This window comes from Vulpes lagopus, chromosome X, assembly GCF_018345385.1.
Source record: "Vulpes lagopus strain Blue_001 chromosome X, ASM1834538v1, whole genome shotgun sequence".
NCBI lineage: Eukaryota > Metazoa > Chordata > Mammalia > Carnivora > Canidae > Vulpes > Vulpes lagopus.
Window position 1 is genome coordinate 71432196 of NC_054848.1, and position 10609 is coordinate 71442804.

Consider the following 10609-nt stretch of genomic DNA (forward strand, 5'->3'; position numbering starts at 1 on the left):
CTTGCACCAGGCTCCCTGAGGGAATCCTGCTTCTCCCTCTTCTCCTTATGTCTCTGCCTCTCTCTTTGTGTCTCTCTCTCATGAATAAATAAAATCTTTTTTTTTTAAGTGAACTCAGTTTTTCTAAATTACAAAATAGTTACCCTCAAAGTGAAAAATGCAATTAACTATGGCAAAAATTACAGCTAAGAATGTGTGGGCTCATTGAAACAAACAGAAAAACATGGATCTATAAATTAAATACAGCTTTTGAACTGAAGCCCATTGTGCAGTTGAAGGGGAGTGTGTGAAGAAGACCTGGCACTGTTCAGTGTGTTAGGAAGTGAACAAGGAAAGAATCCCTAGCATCAGCAGCCCAGAAAAACCAGAACTGTGGTAAAATATTTTGTAAAGATCTGAACAAGAAATGATTACCAGTCTGCTAGTGACCAAGAAAATGAAGTTTGTTTTTTTTTAAACAATATCATGCAATTTGAAATAAAAAAAAAATTCAGAGTCATTTCAGATATTAACAACATTGAGGGAAAGGCAACAATATTGCTCAGCCAGTTAAGTGTCTGCCTTCAGCTCAGGTCATGATCCTGGGGTCCTGGGATCCAGCCCTACATCCGGCTCTCTGCTCAGTGGGAAGTCTGTTTCTCTCTCTCTTTCTCTTCTCTCTCTCAAGGAAATAAGTAAAATCTTAAAAAAAAAAACCAATATTGGGGATCCCTGGGTGGCGCAGCGGTTTGGCACCTGCCTTTGGCCCAGGGCGCGATCCTGGAGACCCGGGATCGACTCCCACGTCTGGCTCCCGGTGCATGGAGCCTGCTTCTCCCTCCGCCTGGGTCTCTGCCTCTCTCCCTCTCTCTCTTTCTCATGAATAAATAAATAAAATCTTTAAAAAAAAAAACCAATATTGATGGAAAGATTTCAGTGAAGTGCTACAGAGTCTGGTAAAAGGTCTATTTTTGTTTAATATCCTTATTAACAAGTAAGGTATGTTAACGACATTCAAGGCTGATACTGAATTAAGTTTTTAGAAAATATTATTACAAACATCACAAAGAAGAAAGATTTGCCAGGTTACAAACGTGGCATAAGGACAAAAAGTAATGCCTAACTTGGACCAGTTTAGAGTGAATACCATAGATGGGACTATAATGCTTATAGATATTGAGTGGTAAAGAAATAAATATAGGTTATATCTTTATCTGCACCCTGCCAGATCTATCTCTGAACAATAGGAACAACAAAAACAACCACATCAGTAAAACATATGTAGAGATGTCTTATTAAAATATGCAGAAATACAACATTAAAGTTCAAGAAAAAAATAAAGTCCAAATAGTAAATCCATAAGATAAGAGGATTTGAGAATGTACAAAAGGTATCACATCTAAAACAGTGCTTAGAACAGAGTAGGTCTACAATACAAAATATGTGAAATCAAGGGAGGCTCTTGATTAGCATTTATAAGAACTGTTTATAGAAAATTAAGTGGAGGGATTAGCTGGATCTGGACTATAGCCATTTTCCAAGGGGTCAGAGAATACATTTGATGAGCAGGAGTAGGCCTTATTTATGAAGGGTTGTCAGTCATTTTTACCTCACTTATGCTAGAGTCACAGCAATGAGGAAATTTCCCCTCATGAAATGTCAAACTTTTATAAGCACACTATTTTAATTATCACAATGTAAATTTCCCACTGAGAGCAGATCCCTGTCCTTAGAGAGTTAACATTCTAATATGGCCATTTTAAGGAGAAAATCCTGGCCATATTTTGTAGTACATATGCAGTAGTAGACAAAGATTTTGCAGCCCAATTCTTTGTGTAGGGGTGTGCACAACTAAAGAATGGAGTTCCTAGAGAAAATTGGTACTCTTTCTTGAGGTAAATTGCTCATATGTTTGAGTTAAATTACCTCTTCTGGGGAGACCATTTTGCTCCCTGAAGACATAATTTAGTTCAAAAGGGTACCAATTCAGTATCATTACACCTCTCAGGAGCTACATTTTCTATTATAAGCAAATCCCACATTAGGTAATTTGCCCCAATTAGATATAACTTTGAGTCTGGGAGGTAGTGTATTTTACTTACCTAACTCATAGTCATCAATTTTCTTTTGATTGCCCAGGTGTGCATGGAAATTTGTTATGTATTATTTACAAGCTTAATAAAATAAGAACCAGTCCAGTGTTCAAGGTAACATATGTTTGGCAGTAACTTTGCACATGTTTCAGTTACTGTTACACATGGATTAAGTCTTCAAGACTTACACCCTGGTCTGTTGAAGATATATAAAATATGGTCCTTCATTAAAAGGAGTTTATAAAGTTTTTATTTTTGACAGGACATCACTTGAGGTAGACAATAGAACCGAGCTTGCCTAACTTTCATGGATGTGGTAAGGACTGACTTTCTAACTATGAAAGTGTTTTAAATATTAAACTTTATGAAACAAATAATTACATTTATTATTTAAAAGGCATAATGGGAAGAAATTAAGCCAAGAAAAATTTAGGGAAAACATCTAGAATTAGTGCCAAATAAGCATCTTTTCTGATGACTAAAAAGTAGGTGAAATTTAGTGGTAAAAAAAAATATATATATATTATCACTGTGACTTAATATGGGGATATAGGAAATGTGCTGGAAGAAAGTAAAAATCATTAGGGTGCTGCAATTTAAACATTAGGCAATGACCAGGTGGCCACCCTCTTGGCTCCTTGGTTCATAACTTTTCAATAAATCTTACTTAATCAACACTTATTGTGCTTTCCCTACAGAATAATGGAAGTAGTAGTGTTGTTCTTTTCACAGACCTTCTTACTTTGGGTATATTTGCTGCACTTAAACTGCAAAGGATCGAACATTATTTTGTTTGCCTGTAATCCAAGTCACTCTTCAAACATATCATAGACTTCCATATATTACAAATCTGGTGCTATAAGAATTGGGATACTAGTCAGAGTGAATCGTTTCCAAAAAACAGTACTAGTTTTATTACTTAGCAATACATTACACCTAAGATATTTCCTATGCCAAGAAGCAGAATTGGCTTCAAAAGATAACCAATAACAATCAAACACTTCACTAACACAACAAAATCACATCTAGTTATATTTTCATTTGGTCTTATTTATCTCATACGGTATCTTACACACATTTAGGAAACTAGACAAAGAAAAATCTCTTTGATGTCCAACTTTAAAAATTTTTTTCATTCTATGGGGTAATATACTTTGGCAACAATTATTTCGGTAATCTAATCAACACATGTTTTTTGTCACTGTGTTACTCTTTATACAGTAACTAAGGAGAGCTGAGCAGCTGCTAGAAATGTGTGACACTCTGATTTGAGGACCAGTCAGCAGCTGGATTGAGTGGGCCAGGGACCACTTATACCTGAGATGGGATACAGATCACCACTTACCAGAGGTGGAAACCTAAGTCAAATGTAGTAGGACAGTCTCACTGACCAATGAAGAGCATCATGTGTACTTGAGGGGATTTCATCAACAACAAGCAGCTGTAGTGGATTTCCAGGTGTATCTGAGACAGGCATTCTTAACTGAGACACCAAGAAGTGTGTAAAGCAGTATTGGAACATTCAGGTAGCTGATATCAAGGGAAAAGCCAGCTGACAATGTTTTGATGTATTTGTTTTTTTTTGTTTTTTTTTTTAATAAATCTTTTTTTTTTAAATTTATTTATTTATGATAGTTACAGAGAGAGAGAGGCAGAGACACAGGCAGAAGGAGAAGCAGGCTCCATGCACCGGGAGCCCGATGTGGGATTCGATCCCGGGTCTCCAGGATCGCGCCCTGGGCCAAAGGCAGGCGCCAAACCGCTGTGCCACCCAGGGATCCCTGTTTTGATGTATTTGAAACAGCTGACAGTGTAATAATGATATTATCTATATAAAAGAAAGGTAACTAAGAATATTTAACTGCTCTCTAAGCATTGTTAGGAGATACATTTGCTGATCACAGACATTTTTATTGTCTGGAAACAAGGAATTATCTTTATCAAAATATAAATGGCTCTCAACTTAGGATAATTTTACTTATGATGTTTTAACTTTATGATGGTGTAAAATCAATACTCATTTAGTAGAAACTGTACTTCAGATTTTGAATGTTGTTCTTTTCCCAGGCTAGCGATACATAGTATGATACTCTCTTATTATGCTGGGCAGTGGAAGTGAGCTGCAGTTTCCAGTAAGCCAAGTAAACACTAGGGAAAACAACTGATACACATACAATCATTCTGTTTTTCACATTCAATATAGTATGCAATAAGTTATATGGATATTCAACATTTTATTGTAAAATAGGCTTTATGTTATATGGTTTTGCATAATGGTAGACTACCAAAGTGCTCTGAGCATGTTTAAAGTGAGGAAAATTGATAAATTCACTTAATTTCAATACTCCCTTTATGGAAAAGTCCAAGGGCCTATGACCCAGAGATCTTGGTATAGAAAGATTTTATTAATTTAGTTATGTACCTGACTTCTTGGTAGTTCAAACTAAACTCAATTTTAAAAATACAGTTGATTCCTGTTATTTGTGGTAGTTATGTTTTGTAAAGTTTTGCTCCTAGGGGAAATGCAAGTTTAGGTTCCTGTAAGCCTCTGGTCACAGTATTCTCGTAAACCAATCAATATATAACCTTGTTTCATGTGTGCTTCTGTTTAAATACAATTATTTAATATATGTTGTTAGTTAATATTGGACTCAGAACCAACAGAACTATAATTCACGCCTGAATGATGCTTATCTAACACATGTATCTTCTTAGTAAGTCACATCTCAGCCTTTCAGAGCTTAGAAACTCTTGATACCACTTTAGTACTATGCTTGGGGGCCATGTAAAACAGCAAAATCACCAACAAAAACACAAAGAAATGTGGAAAGTATAGCACCTAATAGATAGCAGAAAGGTCACTTGTTTGCAGTATAAGGGGTAAAACAAGAAAGCCAAGTGTTGCCTTCTTTGACTTCAGCTGGGAATCTGCACATTAACAACTCAAATTTTCCACCACTGCACATGGCCACAAATGACAGAAAATGCATAGTGAGTGTTGATTCTGAGTTATGACTTACAAATAAATTTTAGTAAGGAGGCAAATTCACAAATATAGAATCTATAAACAATGAGAATCAATTGTACCTATTATGCAGTGAGTACTTTTTATACTTCATAGTTTTAAAATGATTAAGTAGTTATTCTGTACTTGCAAAGAGTAAATTGTTTAGAAATGCACAATATTTTGCTTAATTTTCAAATTTTATCCTTGGCCATTTATTTTGGAAAATCTGAAATAAGTTTGATTTTCTCCCAATTTAGTCAAACATTGTAGTTATTTCAGTAGCCATATTCAGAAGCTTTATAGCTCAGAGATTATAAATCACAAAGATAAATGTAAAGGCAAAAACAGGAAGACAAATCATAGAAGAAAATACATGTTCTCAGTATTACAGTCTATAGTAGATTTAAAGAGCTGAGACATGCTTAATTAACACTTGTTGATGGGACTTGACAATTTTAATTTTACTTTACACTTTATAATTGAAAATGGTCTGAGGAAGAGGATGGATTGAAACATTTATTTAGAGATAATAATACCATTAAGTTAACCCAATGACATACTATGATAGCATAATTTGGATCATGCTTTATCTAACCTTCACTCAGAAGTACCTAGGATTGGCCAATATTTTAAGAAATGAACATTTGTTTCCCTATAAAATAAAAATAACAGACATTTTATAAAGTGTGTTCTTTTGAAATGTATCATTCTGTATTGCCAAGAGAGTATACACTTTGAATTGAAAGAGAGTGAGAAGAAAATAGGGAATGACTTATGTATGATGCTTTTAAGCTCATGAGAGATATAGCTCAGGCAATATGCAGTCACTCAAGGAATTTCAAAGGGGTAGGTGTCAGAGTTTGGGAAAGGAAAGAGGAAATATAAAGCAAGATAACATTTCAATAAAAAATGTTTTAAATAGAAAATAAAGACCACATAACATTGGCTGTTAAAAAAAGAGGGGAAGCAAAACTGAATATTTTGAAACAAAAGAATAGATGTGGACCAAAAGAATAGATTTGGATCAATACACTGTAGACAACTAAAGTCTCATTAAATAGGCATTTATTAGGAAGATAGATTGAAATGTGCATTATTACCTTCTACACTGACAAGTTTAAACATCAGCTGCAAAGTGTTGAGATTGATTTGATCTCTCTCTTATTTTGGCTTTATCATATAAAACTATGTAAAATTCCTGTTTTTTGGTTTTTGTTTTCAGTCTGTGGCTTCATACAGTAGGTTATCTTTTGGGCCACATTTATGAAAAAGGAAAGGGACTGAAGAAAAAAATCAAACTTTTAAAAGGATCCCAATTTTGTCTATAAACTAAGTCATAACAGAGATAATAGAATTTTAAAAACCTGTCTGAATTTATATTTAAAAAGTACACTTTATATAACTGAAATAATCTCTATGAAAAGGAAAAATGAGCACATTGCATTGTGCCATAATACATTTTTCCTGGGATTTTTGATGCAAGTCATTAAGATGAGAAAGGACAAGCACAGGAACACAGTTTTGTCTGATAAAGTATGTTAAAATGCACAGGCCCAGGAAGTGAAGGTGAATAGTCATTACTTGAGAGAAGCTAGGGGGAAACAGCAAAGCATTTTTAAAATTTTAAAAAGACTCTTGAGTTTTATATTAATTAAAGAGCTTTATCTCCGATAGACTAGGAAGACTCTTATTCTCTCATTGGTCTTTCTATAATGTACAACTGTGTAGAAAGTAACCACTAAGGCCCCTACCATGTAACAGGCAGAGTAAATGCTAAAATAAAGGTCAGTAATTCATGTCCAAGAGATTTTCCAAAATATCCGAACTTCTGACCATTCAATTCCCTCCGAAAATATGATTATTGATAGCTTACATTCAGTGAGCACTTACTATGTGTCAGGCATTATGCTACTCACTTTATATGTGTTTGTTTAATTCTCATAACAGCTCTGTAAAGCAGGTGCTTTTCTTTTTTTTTTTTTTTTTTAATGATAGTCACACACAGAGAGAGAGGCAGAGACATAGGCAGAGGGAGAAGCAGGCTCCATGCACCGGGAGCCTGACATGGGATTCCATCCCGGGTCTCCAGGATCGTGCCCTGGGCCAAAGGCAGGCGCCAAACTGCTGCGCCACCCAGGGATCCCAAGCAGGTGCTTTTATTATCTACATTTTACAGGTGAGGAAACTCAGGCAAAAAGAAGTTAAGTACGTTGCCCAGAAACACGCTGTAAGGAAGTAGTAGAGCCATGATTCAATCCTAGTTGGTATTATCTATATGATCACCATAAATTAAGTGATCAGATTATCTAGCTAGTTACTTTGAAAAGCAGTAAAGGACTAGTTATCAGTACAGTTAAGTTTTAAGGGGATTGGGTGAGACAGGGATTATGGGATGCTCCAGAGAGGTAGAGTTTCCATGTGGACAATCCTGGCCATCAAGAATTATAGAGATACTAAAAACTGAGAAACTTAAAAGGAAGAAAGTAGCACACAAAAGGGGACAACTAAAGGTACAACTTTATATCTTCACAATTTTGTCAAGGTAAAGTTATCATTAATGAAAAAGACATGCCTTAATATTTATAATAGGTACATAACAACAGAATTGTGTGTACAATAAAAGTATACCTCATTTCTGTATTTTCTTCCACTATAGAAGACAGTGAAGGTGGTAGAAAAAAAAGATTAGTGGGATATGTAGGCAAGGGATAATGTATCTTCTTGTTACTGTGACCCTCTGGCTTAGATTTGACCATCATACTGACAATGACTAAAGCAAAAGTCAGGGAAGCTGCCTTTAATGAGGATCTTCCAGAGCTCTGCTATACCTTGACCAAAATGCCAATGAGAAGCAGGGAGTAACAACTGAGTTTATCTATTAAATTGGAGCTACTTTAGTGTCTGACTGGGTCTGACATAGAGAATTGTGATGTAATGGTGCTAATAAATGAGAGCTTCACAATTCTCTAACTATGAGGATTTACTTAAGACATATTAATCACTTTTACTTTATTCATTTCATAAAGTTAAGATTCTCTATTTGCTTCATTTCAGCAATGGTATATTATTCATGTACACACATGAGTACACATATATGTACACACATAAGGACACACACATCATTTCTATTCTAAAACACTCAGTGACTATAATGTAGGTACAATTTATTTCCAAGTTGATACTACATGGTATAAAAGGAATCTTCACTTACTAATTTTGATTGATGTAACCCAACAATTTAAGATGTTAATAGGTGACATAACTACTTTTTACTTTGAGATAAAGTTTCCTTACTTTAGGATATCTGGTATCTTAAAATAATTTGAATTTAAATCAGTCTAATTAGCCTTGAACAGCTGACAATTTTTTACAATCAGACATTCAGAGTTGAAAGAAACTGTAAGGGTGAGTCAGAATAACCACTCTTGATGAATCAGTTATCTCTATATTATCCCACCAAAAGCTCTTAATCTTCCTCCCTCCTTCCTTTCCTCCTTCTGTACCTCCATCCCTCTCTTTCTTTCATAAATCCATTTATTCAAATCATTGAGTGCCTATTATATATCAGATACTTTCTTGAGTTATGCAGATAGAAAGATTAATAAGATACCATCATTGATTTTAAGAAACAGTTTAGTAGAATTGATAGACATGCAAGCAAATCATTGTACTACAGTGTGAGCAGTAGTGGGAAAATGTAAGAATGTGAAAGGAACATTACAGAAGAGAGAGAAATTAACTCTTTTCTGTGGATGTGGTAGGGGTGGGACAGGATTCAGACAAAATTTTACAAAGGAAAAAATGCCCCACTTTGGTCATGAAGAGTGAGGTTTGCAAGGAGAACAAATGTCTGGTAAGGTGGAAATGAAAGAAAGATCAACATAGTGGAAAGACAGAGTAATTAAATATCCTAATGTGTTAAGAATTATATGTAATTTGTCATGGCTTGTCATAGATGCCATAGGATGGGGACCAGGAGAAGCTGAGGCAAGAGAGGAAGATCCTGAAGGATTTGTTTGCCAGATCAGAAGAGCGGGTGGTAAGAGTCTGTAAAGGATTTTAAATAACCTGTCACTATATATATCAGAAATATGCTTTAGAAACCTAACTTTGACTTACTGAATTTATAAACTTCTTATTTATAGTGAACAGAAATCTTTCTCATTACATCTTCTATCTCTTAGTCTTCATTAGGACTACATAGGAGTCTTCTCCTATGTAGATCTTACAAAATAAACTTATCTGAATTCTTCTGTATGTACTTTTTGAATAATACATATATATTATTCAAATAATAATATATAATATATTAATAATATATATTATATGCCTTTCAAATATTTAACAGTTTTTATTGAGTCTTCCCTGGGTTAAACATTTTTAGTTCTCTTAACCATTTATCCTAACAAAATTGTCTGCCTGAAGGAAGACAGTGGAGTATTCACTCACTGTCTCTTGTTTCTCATTATTTGAGGACTGCATGTGACTGAGAGGACTGCTGAGAAATTGATTGAAGGCCCAAAGTGAAGATTAGAAAGATGTGAAGCATGAATTCAAGGAAGTCAGCATGAACTGGGTCTAAGCTCATGTGGAACTGTCCAATGCAGGTATATCTGAAATCAAAGGTGGGCAAGGAGATATGACATGGGGCATCGGGGGCAAATGCTAAAGGTAATAATGGTTAAGCTCTTTCAACAAAGAACCCACAAAATACAGTGGCCTAAATAAGACAGAAGTTTAATTTCTTAAGTAAGGTTTGGTTAGTTTGCAATGGTAGGACTTCTCTGCTTTAGAAGGCCATTCAGGGACATGGATTCCTTTCATATTGATTCTTTCCTGTCTCCTAGGGCATTTCCCAGACCACGTGGTCAAAAGTGGGTTGCTAACACATTTGTTTCTTCTCATGGAAAGAAGAGAAAAGGAATCTCATGCAATTTCTTTTTAAATAAGCATGGCAGAAATTGTACACATCCTTTATGTTCTTATCCCATTGAAAGAATAATATGTCCACATTTGTCAGTAGGAAGGCTTTGAAATGATGTTGTTAGCTGATAAGCCTTGTGTGTAGTAAGAAGAGGGGAAAGGAATTTAGGGGGATATTTAGTAAGTAAATAACCTCATTCATGTTAAATTTTCTGTCAAGCTAGATGTATGTGTTTTCAAATTCAAATTCAAATCAGTCCTGAAGTTGCTAAAAACACCAAGAGGTTTAAGCACCCCAAAGCCATATGATAACCATTGCATCCTGCAAACAGCTAAAGGATCTCTTAGTTGGTCTCAATTGAGAACAACGTAGGGTGATTTTCCTATTACCATCAGTCCTATTAAGGGCGATTGAACCATGCAAGATGAGTTGGGAAATACAGTGCTCTCAATAGAGGACCATACTATTTCCCATTTGGCAGTTGTTCTCCATGACTGTTTTTATACTTAGCTTTCATTATAATCCAAATAATAATAAAAAAATCAGGGTTTCAAGTAGATTTTTTTCTGTCACATATACAAAATTTAAGAAATACTACTTTCTGAC

At 34.9% G+C, this 10609-nt stretch overlaps 1 pseudogene; it reads left to right on the forward strand.

Annotated features, from left to right (window-relative positions):
• Positions 1–1837: 1837 nt before the first annotated feature.
• On the forward strand, positions 1838–3578 carry LOC121482573 (annotated as a pseudogene).
• The last annotated feature ends 7031 nt before the right edge of the window (positions 3579–10609 follow it).